We start from the raw sequence: 22,595 nt of genomic DNA, 5'->3' as shown, positions 1-22,595 counted from the left end.
AATTGCGAAGGGATTTTTGATATCTCGAACGGTTCCGCCATGGCGAGGCGACGAATTCATGGCGAATTCAGAGAAACAGGAAGTGTCTAATATCTAAGGCAAAAAATATCTTATTGTGATGCCATGCGGGATGTTTGTTCGTCTAAAGATTCCGATCGCATCGATGTGCCTATTGTGAGTCTCGGGTATAGCGCCACCACCAGGCGCCAGGAAGTGTGTCAGTCACAAAGGTGATTTTTTTTCACAGTTCCATGCGATGTTTTTTTAAATACTCCTTCTAGGATTTTCATGCGATTGTTACCAAAAGTGGTCAACATGATGCCGAGACATTGTAGATGATAAATTGCGAAGGGATTTTTGATATCTCAAACGCTGTTCCCATGGCAACCTTTCAAACTTTACTTTCATTTTTAAGGCATATTTAAGCCTTTCAGTTCCATACAGTTAACTTTTAAATACTCCTCCTAGGATTTTCATGCGATTTACACGAGAAGTGGTCAACATGATGCTGAGACATTGTAGATGATAAATTGCGAAGGGATTTTTGATATCTCAAACGCTGTTCCCATGGCAACCTGTCAAACTTTACTTTCATTTTAAAGGCATATTTAAGCCTTTCAGTAGCATACAGTTAACTTTTAAATACTCCTTCTAGGATTTTCATGCGATTGACACGAGAAGTGGTCAAGATGATGCCGAGACATTGTAGATGATAAATTGCGAAGGAATTTTTGACATCTCGAACGCTGTTCCCATGGCAATGCGTCAAACTTTACTTTAATTTCAGGCATGTTTAAGGCTCTTGGCGTGCTTAGTTGAACTTTAAATTTGGCACACACATCAGAGTTGTCGGCTGTTAAGTGTTGCACAAAAAGGTCAGACATAGGTGTGCCTCTTAAGGGGCTCACTAGTGCCCCTGTTTGTCTAAAATGTGGAGTTTCTTTTACCTACAGTCCCCAAATGGCTCAGAAACAACATTAAATAGCCCACTGATATTTTACCCACTTGATGCCCTTGCCCACCGTGCATCGTTTTCTCGGACGCACCGTTTAGCGGTAAAAAAACGTGCGAGGGCCCGCCATTGCTGCTTGCAGCTATATTTAGGGCCCGAGCACCGAGGAGCAGGCCAGAATGGCCTGCACCGAAAGGTGCGAAGCCCTATTGGTTTTGCTCGAATTTATTATTATTTTTATTTGTTTTTTTTTTTATTTTTTTTTAACACTTTTGGGCATTTTGGGTGCCTTAACATACTCGAAAACTCTTGAAATTTGGCACAGACGTCAGAGTCGTCCGTCATTGCAAACGGGCAAAGGCTGGAACACGGGCGTGGCACGGGGGCTCTGTAGCACCCCCTGTAATGCAAAATAAAACATTGATGCACAGATCGTGCAAACATGTACGCACATGTACGAGAGTTGGTACGCATATAGATCTCATCGACCCGAACAACTTTCGCCCTCTAACATTTAAGCTCCGCCCAACAGGAAGTCGGCTATTTTGGATTGTTTAAAAAATGCATGCGTTGAACTTTTGAATACTCCTCCTAGAGGATGCATGCGATTGACACCAAAAGTGGTGAACATGATGTCGAGACATTGGACTTGCTAAATTGCGAAGGGATTTTTGATATCTCGAACGGTTCTGCCATGGCGAGCCGACAAAGTTGTGGCGAAATCAGAGAAACAGGAAGTGTCTAATATCTAAAGCAAAAAATGTCTTACTGTAATGACACGCGGGGTGTTTGTTCGTCTGAAGATTCCGATCGCATCGATGTGCCTGTTGTGAGTCTCGGGTATAGCGCCACCAGCAGGTGCCAGGAAGTGTGTCAGTCACAAAGCTGGATTTTTTTTAAAGTTCCATGCAATGTTCTTTTAAATACTCCTCCTAGGATTTTCATGCGATTGACAGCAAAAGTGGTCACCATGATGCCGAGACATTGTAGATGATAAATTGCGAAGGGATTTTTGATATCTCAAACGCTGTTCCCATGGCAACGCGTCAAACTTTACTTTCATTTTAAAGGCATATTTAAGCCTTTCAGTTCCATACAGTTAACTTTTAAATACTCCTTCTAGGATTTTCATGCGATTGACACGAGAAGTGGTCAACATGATGCCGAGACATTGTAGATGATAAATTGCGAAGGGATTTTTGATATCTCAAACACTGTTCCCATGGCAACCTGTCAAACTTTACTTTCATTTTAAAGGCATATTTGAGCCTTTCATACAGTTAACTTTTAAATACTCCTTCTAGGATTTTCATGCGATTGACACGAGAAGTGGTCAACATGATGCCGAGACATTGTAGATGATAAATTGCGAAGGAATTTTTGATATCTCGAACGCTGTTCCCATGGCAATGCATCAAACTTTACTTTCATTTTTACACATATTTAAGGCTGACAGTTACATGCTGTGAACCTTTAAATACTCCTCGTATGGGATTCATGCGATTGACACCAGAAGTGGTCAACATGATGCCGAGACATTGTAGATGATAAATTGTGAAGGAATTTTAGACATCTCGAACGCTGTTCTCATGGCAATGCGTCAAACTTTACTTTAATTTCAGGCATGTTTAAGGCTCTTGGCGTGCTGAGTTGAACTTTAAATTTGGCACACACATTCAGAGATGTATAAAGTACTAGGGACCCAGACTTGAGTAAAAGTACAAGTGCTCTATCAAAAAAGTGAGCACACCACTTAAGTGGAAGTACTGAAGTATTAAACATGTTTTGTACTTAAGTATTGCAAGTAGTTTATTTTAAAATATACTACTCAAGTACTGAAAGTAAAAGTACAAGTATTGTGTAATGTAGTTATTAAAGAAAACAGTAAAAAGTTTAAATATAATATTGTTTATATTATTTCAAATGTTTAAGCTAAAGGACACTCACAATTGCTTTCGCTGTAGCAGGAGTACAAGGACAGGAATGTTCAGATTAATTTAACTAATATGGCAATAGAGAATTCAGAATTAATAAAATATTAGTCGATGTAATGGTAATAGGTAAAGGTACAAGATGTTTCAATGTATTTAGGTTTCCTTCTTTCGCGCACACTCGCCCTTTCTCGCGAATTCTCTCTCTCTATCGGTCTCTCTCGTGCACTTTGGTTCTCTCTTCACTTCACATTTGTCCACAACTGCGGCTCATATTTGTGAGTGAGAGGGAGGGAGGGGTCCGCTCTTCACTATCTCCTATTGATTTAGACCACAATCTGTGTGTGTTTCTAATGTGTATCACCGCTCCGGCAGTGATAATGTAGGTTTGGAATGATTCGTAACATTTGAGTGTAACGAGTAACTATGCAGCACATAAAAAATGTATTGGAGTAAAAGTATTAAACTCATCGAAAATATGTACTGAAGTAAAAGTGGAAGTAGGAGAAAAAAAGAATACTTCAGTAGAGTACAGATACTGCCTATTAGTACTTAAGTACAGTAGTGAAGTAGTTCTACTTCGTTACTATACATCTCTGCACACATCAGAGTTTTCGGCTGTTAAGTGTTGACAAAAAGGTCAGACATAGGCGTGTCTCTTAAGTGGCTCACTAGTGCACCTGTTTGTCTAAAATGTGGGGTTTCTTTTACCTACATTCCCCAAATGGCTCAGAAACAACATTAAATAGCCCACTGATATTTTACCCACTTGATGCCCTTGCCCACCGTGCATCGTTTTCTCGGACGCACCATGTAGCGGTAAAAAAACGTGCGAGGGCCCGCCATTGCTGCTTGCAGCTATATTTAGGGCCCGAGCACCGAGGAGCAGGCCAGAATGGCCTGCACCGAAAGGTGCGAAGCCCTATTGTTTTTGCTCGGATTATTATTTTTATTATTTTTTTTATTTTTTTTTTTATTATTTTTTTCAACACTTTTGGGCATTTTGGGGGCCTTAACATACTCGAAAACTCTTGAAATTTGGCACAGACATCAGAGTCGTCCGTGATCGCCGAAAGCCAAAGGCTGGAACACGGGCGTGACACGGGGGCTCTGTAGCGCCCCCTGTAATGCAAAAACACACAGGAGTGCGCAGATCGGGCAAACATGTACGCACATGTACGAAAGTTGGTACACATATAGATCTCATCGACCCGAACAACTTTCGCACTCTAACCTATTAGCTCCGCCCAACAGGAAGTCGGCCATTTTGGATTGTTTAAAAAATCCATGCAGTGAACTTTTGAATACTCCTTCGAGGGAATACATGGGATTGACACCAAACGTGGTGATCATGATGTCGAGACATTGTACTTGCTAAATTGCGAAGGGATTTTTGATATCTCGAACGGTTCTGACATGGCAAGGCGACAAAGTTGTGGCGAAATCAGAGAAACAGGAAACGTCTAATATCTAAGGCAAAAAATGTCTTATAGTGATGACACGCGGGGTGTTTGTTCGTCTGAAGATTCCGATCGCATCGATGTGCCTATTGTAAGTCTCGGGTATAGCGCCACCACCAGGCGCCAGGAAGTGTGTCAGTCACAAATCTTGATTTTTTTGACAGTTCTATCCGATGTTCTTTTAAATACTCCTTCTAGGATATTCATGCGATTGACACCAAAAGTGGTCAACATGATGCTGAGACATTGTAGATGATAAATTGCGAAGGGATTTTTGATATCTCGAATGTTGTTCCTATGGCCACGCGACAAATTTTACTTTCATTTTAAAGGCTTATTTAAGCATTACAGTTGCATGCGATGTTCTTTTAAATACTCCTTCTAGGTAAATAATGTTATTGACACCAGAAGTGGTCAACATGATGCTGAGACATTGTAGATGCTAAACTGCGAAGGAATTTTTGACACCTCGAACGCCGTTCCCATGGCAACACGTCAAACTTTACTTTTATTTCAGGCATATTTAAGGCTCTTTGCGTGCTTTGATTAAATTTAAATTTGCCACACACATCAGAGTTGTCGGTTGTTAAGTGTTGACAAAAAGTCAGATAAAGGCGTGTCTATTTAGTGTCTCACTAGCGCCCCCGTTTGTCTAAAATGTGGGGTTTCTTTTACCTACAGTACCTAGATGGATCAGTAGCAACATGAAATAGTCCACTGATATTAACCCACTTGATGCACATGCCCACCGTGCATCGTTTTCTCGGAGGCACTGTGTGGCGGTAAAATAACGTGCGAGGGCCCGCCATCGCTGCTTGCAGCTATATTTATTATTATTTTTATTTTTTTTAACACTTTTGGGCATTTTGGGTGCCTTAACATACTCGAAAACTCTTGAAATTTGGCACAGACGTCAGAGTCGTCCGTCATTGCAGAAATCCAAAGGCTGGAACACGGGCGTGGCACCGGGGCTCTGTAGCGCCCCCTGTAATTCAAAAACAAACATTGGGGCACAGATCGGGCAAAAATTTACGCACATGTACGAGAGTTGGTACACATATAGATCTCATCGACCCGAACAACTTTCGCCCTCTAACATTTAAGCTCCGCCCAACAGGAAGTCAGCTATTTTGGATTGTTTAAAAAATGCATGCGTTGAACTTTTGAATACTCCTCCTAGAGGAATCATGCGATTGACACCAAAAGTGGTGAACATGATGTCGAGACATTGGACTTGCTAAATTGCGAAGGGATTTTTGATATCTCGAACGGTTCTGCCATGGCGAGCCGACAAAGTTGTGGCGAAATCAGAGAAACAGGAAGTGTCTAATATCTAAGGCAAAAAATGTCTTATTGTAATGACACGCGGGGTGTTTGTTCATCTGAAGATTCCGATCGCATCGATGTGCCTATTGTGACTCCCGGGTATAGCGCCACCAGCAGGCGCCAGGAAGTGTGTCAGTCACAAAGCTGGATTTTTTTGAAAGTTCCATGCAATGTTCTTTTAAATACTCCTTCTAGGATTTTCATACGATTGACACCAAAAGTGGTCACCATGATGCCGAGACATTGTAGATGATAAATTGCGAAGGGATTTTTGATATCTCAAACGGTATTCCCATGGCAACGTGTCAAACTTTACTTTCATTTTAAAGGCATATTTAAGCCTTTCAGTTTTATACAGTTAACTTTTAAATACTCCTTCTAGGATTTTCATGCGATTGACACGAGAAGTGGTCAACATGATGCCGAGACACTGTAGATGATAAATTGCGAAGGGATTTTTGATATCTCAAACGCTGTTCCCATGGCAACCTGTCAAACTTTACTTTCATTTTAAAGGCATATTTAAGCCTTTCAGTTGCATACAGTTAACTTTTAAGTACTCCTTCTAGGACTTTCATGCGATTGACACGAGAAGTGGTCAACATGATGCCGAGACATTGTAGATGATAAATTGCGAAGGGATTTTTGATATATCAAACGCTGTTCCCATGGCAATGCATCAAACTTTACTTTCATTTTTACATATATTTAAGGCTGACAGTTACATGCTGTGAACCTTTAAATACTCCTCGTATGGGATTCATGCGATTGACACCAGAAGTGGTCAACATGATGCCGAGACATTGTAGATGATAAATTGCGAAGGAATTTTAGACATCTCGAACGCTGTTCCCATGGCAACGCGTCAAACTTTACTTTAATTTCAGGCATGTTTAAGGCTCTTGGCGTGCTTAGTTGAACTTTACATTTGGCACACACATCCAGAGATGTATAAAGTACTAGGGACCCAGACTTGAGTAAAAGTACAAGTGCTCTATCAAAAAAGTGAGCACACCACTTAAGTGGAAGTACTGAAGTATTAAACATGTTTTGTACTTAAGTATTGCAAGTAGTTTATTTTAAAATATACTACTCAAGTACTGAAAGTAAAAGTACAAGTATTGTGTAATGTAGTTATTAAAGAAAACAGTCAAAAGTTTGAATATAATATTGTTTATATTATTTCAAATGTTTAAGCTAAAGGACACTCACAATTGCTTTGGTTGTAGCAGGAGTACAAGGACAGGAATGTTCAGATTAATTTAACTAATATGGCAATAGAGAATTCAGAATTAATAAAATATTAGTCGATGTAATGGTAATAGGTAAAGGTACAAGATGTTTCAATGTATTTAGGTTTCCTTCTTTCGCGCACACTCGCCCTTTCTCGCGAATTCTCTCTCTCTATCGGTCTCTCTCGTGCACTTTGGTTCTCTCTTCGCTTCACATTTGTCCACAACCGCGGATCATATTTGTGAGTGAGAGGGAGGGAGGGGTCCGCTCTTCACTATCTCCTATTAGTTTAGACCACAATCTGTGTGTGTTTCTAATGTGTATCACCGCTCCGGCAGTGATAATGTAGGTTTGGAATGATTCGTAACATTTGAGTGTAACGAGTAACTATGCAGCACATAAAAAATGTATTGGAGTAAAAGTATTAAACTCATCGAAAATATGTACTGAAGTAAAAGTGGAAGTAGGAGAAAAAAATAATACTTCAGTAGAGTACAGATACTGCCTATTAGTACTTAAGTACAGTAGTGAAGTAGTTCTACTTCGTTACTATACATCTCTGCACACATCAGAGTTTTCGGCTGTTAAGTGTTGACAAAAAGGTCAGACATAGGCGTGTCTCTTAACCCTCTATGGCATGACTTTTTATTTTTTGGGGAAAAAAATATTTCACCTCACTTTTTGGGAGCTTGGGGGTCACTGATAAAATATCCATCATACAATTTATCCCCCCACCACCCCTGACTCAGAATTTATTTTGTTGCCTCAGGGCAACATTGTGCTACAATGGTATAGAGGCACCAGGGTTTTTTATATGCAGGTTTTCCATCCATGAAAGTTTGTGAATCTGGGAGGAAAAATTCAAGGCCCTGGGAAGTTTTTGAAAATATACATACATAGATACAGGTCATTTGAATGTATTTTATGCAAGAAGATTTCTGGTAAAAAATCCATATTATTCCCTGTGTAGTGTAGGATAATATCATACAGTTCTAGCCTTTTAAGCACACGTGCTAAACTGTTCAGTTTAAATGCTTATATCTTCTGTATGCAAATGTTGATTCATACCAAAATGCTTTTTTGCATAGTTGTGTTTGACACTTGAAAACGTCTCGGGTTACGTTTGTTACTGTTGTTCCCTGAGAAGGGAACGAGACGCTGCGTCTCCCTTGCCATACTTCCTGCGTCCCTGTAACGTTGTCTTTGGCAATATTTCAGATAGCGATATACTTCCTGGCACCTGCGTCACCCTGTCTTTGTTGTTTAGCCTCACCATTGGTTGAATTTGATATACACATTCAGACACACTTACCTCTAGAGGCGTCCCCAAAGTGTCACTGCAGTGACGCAGCGCGAGTTCCCTTGAAAGGGAACTGTAACAATGTATCTGTAACCTTGTTCTCCCTGGAAATATGTCCCCACATTTAGACTCTGAATTTGAGGGTATTGGACCTGGAAAGTCCTTGAAAGGTCCTTGAATTTGACGTTAACTAAGGTGTGGGAACCCTGTATATGATAAATATATGCATTAGAAAAAAAAACATCAATCACAAATGATTATAGCCAAACATGAACACTACTAATTGTAACTAACACTGCATGTGTTAATGTTTTCCACATTTACATATAAACCAACAAATGTGTGCATGTGTTTGTGTGTTTGTGTGTGCGTGCGTGCATGTGTGTGTTTGTGTGTGTGTGTGTGTGTGTGTGTGTGTGTGTGTGTGTGTGTGTGTGTGCGCGCGTGTTTTTATCTGTGTGTTATGCATCATTTTGGGATGATTTTGCCTGAATAAAAGTGGTCTAACTGCACAATGTTGCCCATAAAACTAATTAGTCATGTTTGTGATTAAGTGGAATCATTTGTGATTGATGTTTGTTAGAGTTAAACTTTCTAATGCATATCTTATCAGATAAAAAACCTTGGTGTTTTAGTACCCTTATAGCACAACGTTGCCCTGGGGCAACAAACAAAAAACACGGTCTTAGTATGAAAATAAAAACAAAGAAAGTCTTCAGACAATCAAACATACTTCTTTACATACTGATGCACATACACATATTTTTTTCTGTAAAATTATTTAAATTTAAAAATGTTAAAAAGTTATATTTATCCTGGCAATTGGTGGCACTGCATCCCATGTGGCTTTGCTTCCAAAAGCATGGCTCCACCCCCAAACAAAAGGTCACAACCACTCCAGCCCCTCATTTCATTGGAGAGACATGTCAGGTGATATTATACATATATTTTTTTTTATAAAAAAATTAAAGTGTCGGTGTGAGGCTCAAAAAGGTAGTATGTTGCCTGAGGGCAACACTGTGCTGTAGAGGTGGCTCACTGTTTGTCACCTGTTTGTCTAAAATGTGGGGTTTCTTTTACCTACAGTCCCCAAATGGCTCAGAAACAACATTAAATAGCCCACTGATATTTTACCCACTTGATGCCCTTGCCCACCGTGCATCGTTTTCTCGGACGCACCGTGTAGCGGTAAAAAAACGTGCGAGGGCCCGCCATTGCTGCTTGCAGCTATATTTAGGGCCCGAGCACACCGGGGTGCGAGGACCCTATTGTTTTTGCTCGGTTTATTATTATTATTATTATTATTATTATTATTAGGGCCCGAGCACACAAGTGTGAGGACCCTATTGTTTTTGCTCCGTTTATAATTATTATTATTATTAGGGCCCGAGCACCGAGGAGCAGGCCAGAATGGCCTGCACCGAAAGGTGCGAAGCCCTATTGTTTTTGCTCGAATTTATTATTATTAGGGCCCGAGCACCGAGGAGCAGGCCAGAATGGCCTGCACCGAAAGGTGCGAAGCCCTATTGTTTTTGCTCGGATTATTAGGGCCCGAGCACCGAGGAGCAGGCCAGAATGGCCTGCACCGAAAGGTGCGAAGCCCTATTGTTTTTGCTCGGATTATTATTTTTATTATTTTTTTTTTTTTTTTTTTTATTATTTTTTTCAACACTTTTGGGATTTTTGGGGGCCTTAACATACTCGAAAACTCTTGAAATTTGGCACAGACATCAGAGTCGTCCGTGATCGCCGAAAGCCAAAGGCTGGAACACGGGCGTGGCACGGGGGCTCTGTAGCGCCCCCTGTAATGCAAAAACAAACAGGAGTGCGCAGATCGGGCAAACATGTACGCACATGTACAAAAGTTGGTACACACATAGATCTCATCGACCTGAACAACTTTCCCACTCTAACCTATTAGCTCCGCCCAACAGGAAGTCGGCCATTTTGGATTGTTTAAAAAATGCATGCGGTGAACTTTTGAATACTCCTCCGAGGGAATACATGGGATTGACACCAAACGTGGTGATCATGATGTCGAGACATTGTACTTGCTAAATTGCGAAGGGATTTTTGATATCTCGAACGGTTCTGTCATGGCGAGGCGACAAAGTTGTGGCGAAATCAGAGAAACAGGAAGTGTCTAATATCTAAGGCAAAAAATGTCTTATAGTGATGACACGCGGGGTGTTTGTTCGTCTGAAGATTCCGATCGCATCGATGTGCCTATTGTAAGTCTCAGGTATAGCGCCACCACCAGGCGCCAGAAAGTGTTGCAGTCACAAAGGTTGATTTTTTTGACAGTTCCATGTGAAGTTCTTTTAAATACTCCTCTTAGAATGTTTATGCGATTGACACCAAAAGTGGTTAACATGATGCCAAGACATTGTAGATGATAAATTGCGAAGGGATTTTTGATATCTCGAATATTGTTCCCATGGCAACGCGTCAAACTTTACTTTCATTTTAGAGGCATATTTAAGCCCTTCAGTTGCATGCAGTGAACTTTTCAATACTCCTTTTAGGATATTCATGCGATTGACACCAAACATGGTGATCATGATGCCGAGACATTGTAGATGATAAATTGCGAAAGGAATTTTGAAATCTCAAACGGTGTTCCCATGGCAACCTGTCAAACTTTGCTTTCATTTTCCGGCATATTTAAGGCTGACAGTTACATGCAGTGAACTTTTCAATACCCCTTCTTGGATATTTATGCGATTGACACCAAACGTGGTCAACATGATGTTGAGACATTGGAGATGATAAAATGCGAAGGGATTTTTGACATCTCGAATGCTGTTGCCATGGCAACGCATCAAAGTTTACTATTATTTCAGGAATATGTAAGCCTCTTGGCATGCTTAGATTAACTTCAAATTTGGCACACACATCAGAGTTTCAACTGTTAAGTGTTGACAAACAGGTCAGACATAGGTGTGCCTCTTAAGTCGCTCACTAGCGCCCCCGTTTGTCCAAAATGTGAGGTTTCTTTTACCTACAGTCCCCAAATGGGTCAGTAACAACATAAATAGTCCACCGATATTTACCCACTTGATGCACATGCCCACCGTGCATCGTTTTCTCGGAGGCACCGTGTAGCGGTAAAAAACGTGCGAGGGCCCGCCATCGCTGCTTGCAGCTATATTTATTTTTATTTCTTTTTTTTTTTTTTTTTTTTTCAACACTTTTGGACATTTTGGGGGCCTTAACATACTCGAAAACTCTTGAAATTTGGCACAGACATCAGAGTCGTCCGTGATCGCCGAAAGCCAAAGGCTGGAACACGGGCGTGGCACGGGGGCTCTGTAGCGCCCCCTGTAATGCAAAAACAAACAGGAGTGCACAGATCGGGCAAACATGTACGCACATTTACGAAAGTTGGTACACATATAGATCTCATCGACCCGAACAACTTTCGCCCTCTGACATTTTAGCTCCGCCCAACAGGAAGTCCGCCATTTTGGATTGTTTAAAAAATGCATGCGGTGAACTTTTGAATACTCCTCCTAGGGGATTCATGCAAATGACACCAAATGTGGTGATCATGGTGTCAAGACATTGGACTTGCTAAATTGCGAAGGGATTTTTGATATCTCGAACGGTGTTGCCATGGCGAAGTGGCAAAGTCATGGTGAAATCAGAGAAACAGGAAGTGTCTAATATTTAAGGCAAAAAATGTCTTATAGTGATGACACGTGGGGTGTTTGTTCGTCTGAAGATTCTGATTGCATCGATGTGCCTATTGTGAGTCTCGGGTATAGCGCCACCACCAGGCGCCAGGAAGTGTTGCAGTCACAAAGGTTGATTTTTTTGACAGTTCCATGTGATGTTCTTTTAAATACTCCTCCTAGAATGTTTATGCGATTGACACCAAAAGTGGTCAACATGATGCCAAGACATAGTAGATGATAAATTGCGAAGGGATTTTTGATATCTCAAACGTTGTTCCCATGGCAACGCATCAAACTTTACTTTCATTTTAAAGGCATATTTAAGCCCTTCAGTTGCATGCAGTTAACTTTTAAATACTCCTTCTAGAATAATCATGCAATTGACACCAAAAGTGGTCAACATGATGCAGAGACATTGTAGACGATATATTGCGAAGGGATTTTTGATATCTCCAACTCTGTTTCCATGGCAACGTGTCAAACTTTACTTTCATTTTTACACATATTTAAGACTGACAGTTACATGCAGTTAACTTTTAAATACTCCTTCTAGAATAATCATGCAATTGACACCAAAAGTGGTCAACATCATGCTGAGACATTGTAGATGCTAAATTGCGAAGGAATTTTTGACATCTCGAACGCTGTTCCCATGGCAACGCGTCAAACTTTACTTTCATTTCAGGCATATTTAAGGCTCTTGGCGTGCTTAGATTAAATTTAAATTTGGCACACACATCAGAGTTGTCGGCTGTTAAGTGTTGACAAAAAGGTCAGACATAGGCGTGTCTCTTAAGTGGCTCACTAGTGCCCCCGTTTGTTTAAAATGTGGGGTTTCTTTGACCTACAGTCCCCAAATGGCTCAGAAACAACATTAAATAGCCCACTGATATTTACCCACTTGATGCACATGCCCACCGTGCATCGTTTTCTCGGAGGCACCGTGTAGCGGTAAACAAACGTGCGAGGGCCCGCCATTGCTGCTTGCAGCTATATTTTTTTTTTATTTTTTTTAACACTTTTGGACATTTTGGGTGCCTTAACATACTCGAAAACTCTTGAAATTTGGCACAGACGTCAGAGTCGTCCGTCATTGCAGAAAACCAAAGGCTGGAACACGGGTGTGGCACGGGGGCTCTGTAGCGCCCCCTGTAATACAACAAAAAACATTGATGCACAGATCGGGCAAAAATGTATGCACATGTTTGAGAATTGGTATGCTTATAGATCTCATCGACCCAAACAACTTTCGCCCTCTAACATTTTAGCTCCGCCCAACAGGAAGTCTGCTATTTTGGATTGTTTAAAAATTGCATGTGGTGAACTTTTAAATACTCCTCCTAGAGGAATCATGCGATTGACACCAAACGTGGTGATCATGATGTCGAGATATTGTACTTGCTAAATTGCCAAGGGATTTTTGATATCTCGAACGGTTCTGCCATGGCATGGCGACAAAGTTGTGGCGAAATCAGAGCAACAGGAAGTGTCTAATATCTAAGGCAAAAAATGTCTTATTGTGATGCCAAGCGGGACATTTGTTAGTCTGAAGATTCCGGTCGCATCGATGTGCCTATTGTAAGTCTCAGGTATAGCGCCACCACCAGGGGCCAGGAAGTGTGTCAGTCATGAACTTTTAAATACTTCTCCTAGGGAATTCATACGATTGACACCAAACGTGGTGAACATGATGCTGAGACATTGGACTTGCTAAATTGCGAAGGGATTTTTGATATCTCGAACGATGTTGCCATGGCGAGGTGACAAATTTATGGCGAATTCAGAGAAACAGGAAGTGTCTAATATCTTGAGCAAAAAATGTCTTATAGGGATGAAACGCAGTGTGTATGCTCGGTCAAGGATTCCAATCGCATCGATGTGCCTATTGTGAGTCTCGGGTATAGCGCCACCAACAGGCACCAGGAAGTGTGGCAGTCACAAAAGGTGGATTTTTGACAGTTGCATGTGGTGAACTTTTAAATACTCCTCCTAGGATTTTCATGCGATTGACACCAAAAGTGGTCAACATGATGCTGAGACATTGTAGATGATAAATTGCGAAGGGATTTTTGATATCTCGAATGCTGTTCCCATGGCAACACGTCAAACTTTACTTTCATTTTCAGGCATATTTAAGCTCTTGGCATGCACTTTGGGTGCCTTAACATACTCGAAAACTCTTGAAATTTGGCACAGACGTCAGAGTCGTCCGTCATTGCGAACGGGCAAAGGCTGGAACACGGGCGTGGCACGGGGGCTCTGTAGCGCCCCCTGTAATGCAAAAAAAAACATTGATGCACAGATCGTGCAAACATGTACGCACATGTACGAGAGTTGGTACGCATATAGATCTCATCGACCCGAACAACTTTCGCCCTCTAACATTTAAGCTCCGCCCAACAGGAAGTCAGCTATTTTGGATCGTTTAAAAAATGCATGCGTTGAACTTTTGAATACTCCTCCTAGAGGAATCATGCGATTGACACCAAAAGTGGTGAACATGATGTCGAGACATTGGACTTGCTAAATTGCGAAGGGATTTTTGATATCTCGAACGGTTCTGCCATGGCGAGCCGACAAAGTTGTGGCGAAATCAGAGAAACAGGAAGTGTCTAATATCTAAGGCAAAAAATGTCTTATTGTAATGACACGCAGGGTGTTTGTTCATCTGAAGATTCCGATCGCATCGATGTGCCTATTGTGACTCCCGGGTATAGCGCCACCACCAGGCGCCAGGAAGTGTGTCAGTCACAAAGCTGGATTTTTTTTTAAGTTCCATGCAATGTTCTTTTAAATACTCCTTCTAGGATTTTCATACGATTGACACCAAAAGTGGTCACCATGATGCCGAGACATTGTAGATGATAAATTGCGAAGGGATTTTTGATATCTCAAACGGTATTCCCATGGCAACGCGTCAAACTTTACTTTCATTTTAAAGGCATATTTAAGCCTTTCAGTTTTATACAGTTAACTTTTAAATACTCCTTCTAGGATTTTCATGCGATTGACACGAGAAGTGGTCAACATGATGCCGAGACATTGTAGATGATAAATTGCGAAGGGATTTTTGATATCTCAAACGCTGTTCCCATGGCAATGCATCAAACTTTACTTTCATTTTTACACATATTTAAGGCTGACAGTTACATGCTGTGAACCTTTAAATACTCCTCGTATGGGATTCATGCGATTGACACCAGAAGTGGTCAACATGATGCCGAGACATTGTAGATGATAAATTGCGAAGGAATTTTAGACATCTCGAACGCTGTTCCCATGGCAACGCGTCAAACTTTACTTTAATTTCAGGCATGTTTAAGGCTCTTGGCGTGCTTAGTTGAACTTTAAATTTGGCACACACATCCAGAGATGTATAAAGTACTAGGGACCCAGACTTGAGTAAAAGTACAAGTGCTCTATCAAAAAAGTGAGCACACCACTTAAGTGGAAGTACTGAAGTATTAAACATGTTTTGTACTTAAGTATTGCAAGTAGTTTATTTTAAAATATACTACTCAAGTACTGAAAGTAAAAGTACAAGTATTGTGTAATGTAATTATTAAAGAAAACAGTCAAAAGTTTGAATATAATATTGTTTATATTATTTCAAATGTTTAAGCTAAAGGACACTCACAATTGCTCTGGCTGTAGCAGAAGTACAAGGACAGGAATGTTCAGATTAATTTAACTAATATGGCAATAGAGAATTCAGAATTAATAAAATATTAGTCGATGTAATGGTAATAGGTAAAGGTACAAGATGTTTCAATGTATTTAGGTTTCCTTCTTTCGCGCACACTCGCCCTTTCTCGCGAATTCTCTCTCTCTATCGGTCTCTCTCGTGCACTTTGGTTCTCTCTTCACTTCACATTTGTCCACAACCGCGGCTCATATTTGTGAGTGAGAGGGAGGGAGGGGTCCGCTCTTCACTATCTCCTATTAGTTTAGACCACAATCTGTGTGTGTTTCTAATGTGTATCACCGCTCCGGCAGTGATAATGTAGGTTTGGAATGATTCGTAACATTTGAGTGTAACGAGTAACTATGCAGCACATAAAAAATGTATTGGAGTAAAAGTATTAAACTCATCGAAAATATGTACTGAAGTAAAAGTGGAAGTAGGAGAAAAAAATAATACTTCAGTAGAGTACAGATTCTGCCTTTTAGTACTTAAGTACAGTAGTGAAGTAGTTCTACTTCGTTACTATACATCTCTGCACACATCAGAGTTTTCGGCTGTTAAGTGTTGACAAAAAGGTCAGACATAGGCGTGTCTCTTAAGTGGCTCACCAGTGCACCTGTTTGTCTAAAATGTGGGGTTTCTTTTACATACAGTCCCCAAATGGCTCAGAAACAACATTAAATAGCCCACTGATATTTTACCCACTTGATGCCCTTGCCCACCGTGCATCGTTTTCTCGGACGCACCGTGTAGCGGAAAAAAAACGTGCGAGGGCCCGCCATTGCTGCTTGCAGCTATATTTTTTTTTTTTTTTTTTTATTATTTTTTTTATTATTTTTTTTTTTTTAACACTTTTGGGCATTTTGGGTGCCTTAACATACTCGAAAACTCTTGAAATTTGGCGCAGACGTTAGAGTCGTCCGTCATTGCGAACAGACAAAGGCTGGAACACGGGCGTGGCACGGGGGCTCAGTAGCGCCCCCTGTAATGCAAAAACAAACAGTAGTGCCCAGATCGGGCAAACATGTACGCACATTTACGAAAGTTGGTACACATATAGATCTCATCAACCCGAACAACTTTCGCCCTCTAACATTTAAGCTCCGCCCAACAGGAAGTCGGCTATTTTGCATTGTTTAAAAAATGCATGCGGTGAACTTTTAAATACTCCTCCTAGGGGATTCATGCGAATGACACCAAACGTGGTGATCATGATGTCGAGACATTGGACTTGCTAAATTGCGAAGGGATTTTTGATATCTCGAACGGTGTTGCAATGGCGAGGCGACAAAGTTGTGGCGAAATCAGCAAAACATGAAGTGTCTAATATCTAAGGCAAAAAAATTCTTATTGTTATGCCAAGCAGGGCGTTTGTTCGTCTGAAGATTCCGATCGCATCGATGTGCCTATTGTGAGTCTCAGGTATAGCGCCACCACCAGGCGCCAGGAAGTGTGTCAGTCATGAACTTTTAAATACTTCTCATAGGGAATTCATACGATTGACACCAAACGTGGTGAACATGATGCTGAGACATTGGACTTGATAAATTGCGAAGGGATTTTTGATATCTCGAACGGTGTTGCCATGGCGAGGAGACAAATTTATGGCGAATTCAGAGAAACAGGAAGTGTCTAATATCTAAAGCAAAAAATGTCTTATCGGGATGAAACACAGTGTGTAGCTTCGGCCAAGGATTCTGATCGCATCGATGTGCCTATTGTGAGTCTCTGGTATAGCGCCACCAACAGGCACCAGGAAGTGTGGCAGTCACAAAAGGTGGATTTTTTGACAGTTCCATGCAATGTTCTTTTAAATACTCCTCCTAGGATTTTCATGCGATTGACACCGAAAGTGGTCAACATGATGCTGAGGCATTGTAGATGATAAATTGCGAAGGGATTTTTGATATCTCGAACGCTGCTCCCATGGCAACACGTCAAACTTTACTTTCATTTTCAGGGATATTTAAGCACTTGGCATGCACTTTGGGTGCCTTGACATGCTCGAAAACACCGGAAATTTGGCACAGACCTCAAAGTCGTTGGCCATTAGGACCGGGCAAAGGCTGGAACACGGGCGTGGCAGTAGGGCTCTGTAGTGCCCTCTGTAATTAAAAAAAAACATTGGTGCACAAATCGGGCAAACATGTAGGCACATGTACGAGAGTTGGTACGTATATAGATCCCATTGACCCGAACAACTTTCGCCCTCTAACATTTAAGCTCCGCCCAACAGGAAGTCGGCTATTTTGCATTGTTTAAAAAATGCATACGGTGAACTTTTGAATACTCCTAGGGGATTCATGCGAATGACACCAAACGTGGTGATCATGATGTCGAGACATTGTACTTGCTAAATTGCGAAGGGATTTTTGATATCTCGAACGGTCCTGCCATGGCGAGGCGACAAAGTTGTGGCGAAATCAGGCTGGAACACGGGCGTGGCAGTAGGGCTCTGTAGTGCCCTCTGTAATTAAAAAAAAACATTGGTGCACAAATCGGGCAAACATGTAGGCACATGTACGAGAGTTGGTACGTATATAGATCCCATTGACCAGAACAACTTTCACAATCAAACCTATTAGCTCCGCCCAACAGTAAGTCGGCCATTTTGGATGGTTTCAAAAATGCATACGGTGAACTTTTGAATACTCCTTCTAGGGGATTCATGGGATTGACACCAAACGTGGTGATCATCATGCCGTGACATTGTACTTGCTAAATTGCGAAGGGATTTTTGATATCTCGAACGCTGTTCCCATGGCAACGCATCAAACTTTGCTTTCATTTTCCAGCATATTCAAGGCTGACAGTTACATGCTGTGAACCTTTAAATACTCCTCGTATGGGATTCATGCGATTGACACCATTAGTGGTCAACATGATGCCGAAACATTGTAGATGATAAATTGCGAAGGGATTTTTGATATCTCGAACGCCGTTCCCATGACAATGCCCCAAACTTTACTTTTATTTCAGGCATATTTAGGGCTCTTGGCGTGCTTAGATTAATCTAAAAGTTGGCACACACATCAGAGTTGTCGGCTGTTAAGTGTGGACAAAAAGGTGAGATAAAGGCGTGTCTCTTAAGTGGCTCACTAGCGCCCCCGTTTATCTAAAATGTGGGGTTTCTTTTACCTACAGTCCCCAAATGGGTCAGTAACAACATAAAATAGTCCACCGATATTTACCCACTTGATGCACTTGCCCACCGTGCATCGTTTTCTCGGAGGCACCATGTAGCGGTAAATAAACGTGCGAGGGCCCGCCATCGCTGCTTGCAGCTATATTTAGGGCCCGAGCACCGAGGAGCAGGCCAGAATGGCCTGCACCGTGGGTGCAAAGCCCTATTGTTTTTGCTCCGTTTATTATTATTTTTCTTCTTCTTCTTCTTCTTCTTCTTCTTCTTCTTCTTCTTCTTCTTCTTCTTCTCCGAAATGGATCGCATTTTTGAGGGCCTAAACATACCCGAAAACTCATGAAAATTTGCACACGAGTCAGAAGTGGCGAAAATTTACATGTAGTATATGCGTCATAAGTGTGCGTGTAAAAATGGCTCGATAGCGCCACCTGCACAATTTCAAGAGAACAGCCCCCCCACTACGAAAAACTTACAGATACGAAATTTGGTAGGATCATCTATCACTCCAAGACCTACAAAAAAGTCTCTTGGAGCGAACCTCTAAACCCCACATGAAGTCGGCCATTTTGAATTTTCTGTGTCATTTTTTGACATTTCCAAGCGTCGTACTTTAACGAACTCCTCCTAGAGATTTAATCCGATCATCATCATATTTGGTCAGTATCATCTAAAGGCCTTTGCGATGCTAAATTGCGGAGCTTTTGACTTTTCATTGAAGAACGTGTCCGTGGCGGCCTGGCAAAGTGTGATGTTTCGCCATGAAACAGGAAGCTGTTGTAATTCAGGCATACATTGTCCGATCTGCCCCTGACTTCACACGTTTGATAAGGGTCCCGGCCTGAACACATCAACATGGTATAATTCAGTGACAGTTATAGCGCCACCTAGAGGCAACAGGAAATACTATGTTTTATGCTGTAACTTACTGCTCTTAGAGATTTAACCATATCAACATCATATTTCATCAGTCTAATCTCAAGACTTTTTGTAACGATAAATAGCGACGACCTTGACTTTTCATTAAAGGGCGTGTCCGTGGCGGCCTCGCAAAGTATCGCTAAATGAATCACATTTTTGACAGGCTAAACAAGCTCAAAAAGTCATAAAACGTTGCACACAAGTCAGAAGTGGCGAAAATTTACATGTGGCATAGGAGACAGAAATAGGCATGTAGAAATGGCTCGATAGCGCCACCTACAAAATTTCAAAAGAACAGCCCCCCCACTACGAAAAACATACAGATACGAAATTTGGTAGGATCATCTATCACCCCAAGACTTACAAAAAAGTCTCTTGGAGCGAAGCTCTAAACCCCACAGGAAGTCGGCGATTTTGATTTATTGCTGTGATTTCTGTGCAAATTTTGTCATTTCCAGGCTTCATACTTTAACGAACTCCTCCTAGAGATTTTATCAGATCGTCATCATATTTGGTCAATCTCATCTAAAGGCCTTTGCGATGTTAAATTGCGGAGTTTTTGACTTTTCGTTGGAGTGTGTGTCCGTGGCGGCCTGACAAAGTTCAGCGTTTTCGCCATGAAACAGGAAGTTGTTATAACTAAGGCATACAATGTCCAATCTGCCACACACTTCACATGTTTGATAAGAGTCTCGGCCTGAACACATTTCAATGCCAATATTCAGCTTCAGTCATAGCGCCACCTAGAGGTAGCAGGAAATGTCTTGTTTTACGTTGTGATTTACTGCTCTTAGAGATTTAATAAAATCATAATAATATTTGATCAGACTGATGTTAAGCCCTTTGCGGTGATAAATTGCGAAGATCTTGACTTTTCGTTGAAGTGCGTGTCCGTGGCAGCCTGGCAAAGTGTGATATTTCGCCATGAAACAGGAAGCTGTTGTAATTCAGGCATACATTATCCGATCTGCCCCCGACTTCACAAGTTTGATAAGGGTCCCGGCCTGAACACGTCAATATATCAATAATCAGGTACAGTCATAGCGCTACCTGCTGCACAGTGCACACAGGCGGTGTGGCACATCAGTTTCCCTTTGAATATCCACCTATATTTACCCACTTTAATTCATACCCCCCTGGTTCACTGCTTTACTAATGCCATAGGGTAGCGGTGCACATGCGTGCGAGGGCCCTTCCATCGCTGCTTGCAGCTTTAATTAGGGCCCGAGCACCGAGGAGCAGGCCAGAATGGCCTGCACCGAAAGGTGCGAAGCCCTATTGTTTTTGCTCGGATTATTATTTTTATTATTATTATTATTATTATTATTATTTTTTTTTTTTTTTTTTTTACGTTTCGGGGCAATTTGGGGGCCTTAACATACTCAAAAACTCTTGAAATTTTGCACAGACATCAGAGTCGTCGGCCATCAGGACCGGGCAAAGGCCGGACCACGGGCGTGGCAAGGGAGCTCTGTAGCGCCCCCTGTAATTCAAAAACACACATTGGGGCACAGATCGGGCAAAAATGTACGCACATGTACGAGAGTTGGTACACATATAGAACTCATCGACCCGAACAACTTTCACCCTTAAACCTATTAGCTCCGCCCAACAGGAAGTCGGCCATTTTTGATTGTTTCAAAAACGCATGTGATGAACTTTTAAATACTCCTCCTAGGGGATTTATGCGATTGACACCAAACGCGGTGAACATGATGTCGAGACATTGTACTTGATAAATTGCAAAGGGATTTTTGATATCTCGAACGGTTCTGCCATGGTGAAGCGACAAAGTCATGGCGAAATCAGAGAAACAGGAAGTGTCTTATATCTAAGGCAAAAAATGTCTTATTGTAATGATACGCAGGACGTTTGTTCGTCTGAAGATTCCGAACGCATCGATGTGCCTATTGTGACTCCCGGGTATAGCGCCACCACCAGGTGCCAGGAAGTGTGTCAGTCACAAAGGTGGATTTTTTTGACAGTTCCATCCAATGTTCTTTTAAATACTCCTTCTAGGATTTTCATGGGATTGACACCAAAAGTGGTCACCATGATGCCGAGGCATAGTAGATGATAAATTGCGAAGGGATTTTTGATATCTCGAACGCTGTTCCCATGGTAACGCATCAAATTTTACTTTAATTTTAGGCATGTTTAAGGCTCTTGGCGTGCTTAGATTAACCTAAAACTTGGCACACACATCAGAGTTGTCGACTGTTAAGTGTGCACAAAAAGGTCAGACATAGGCGTGTCTCTTAAGTGGCTCACCAGCGCCCCCGTTTGTCTAAAATGTGGGGTTTCTTTTACCTACAGTCCCCAAATTGGTCAATAACAACATGAAATAGCCCACTGATATTTACCCACTTGATGCACTTGCTCACCGTGCATCGTTTTCTCTGAGGCATCGTATAGCGGTAAAATAACGTGCGAGGGCCCGCCATCGCTGCTTGCAGCTATATTTATTATTTATTCTTCTTCTTCTCCAAAGTGAATCGCATTTTTGAGGGGCGAAACATGCTCGAAAACTCATGAAATTTTGCACACATGTCAGGAGTGGCGAAAATTTACATGTGGCATAGGCGCCAGAAGTGGGCGTGTAGAAATGGCTCGATAGCGCCACCTGCAAAATTTCAAGAGAACAGCCCCCCCACTACGAAAAACGTACAGATACGAAATTTGGTAGGATCATCTATCACCCCAAGACCTACAAAAAGTCTCTTGGAGCGAAGCTCTAAACCCAACAGGAAGTCGGCCATTTTGAATTTTTGCCTTGATTTTTGTGCAAATTTGGTCATTTCCAGCCTTCATACTTTAACGAACTCCTCCTACAGATTTAATCCGATCATCGACATATTTGGTCAATCTTATCTAAAGGCCTTTGCGATGTTAAATTGCGGAGATCTTGACTTTTCGTCGGAGGGCGTGTCCGTGGCGGCCTGACAAATTTCAGCATTTTCGCCATGAAACA

The sequence above is a fragment of the Misgurnus anguillicaudatus genome, chromosome 23, assembly GCF_027580225.2.
Source record: "Misgurnus anguillicaudatus chromosome 23, ASM2758022v2, whole genome shotgun sequence".
NCBI classification, from domain to species: Eukaryota; Metazoa; Chordata; class Actinopteri; order Cypriniformes; family Cobitidae; genus Misgurnus; species Misgurnus anguillicaudatus.
Note: the sequence above shows the minus strand (reverse complement) of the source record.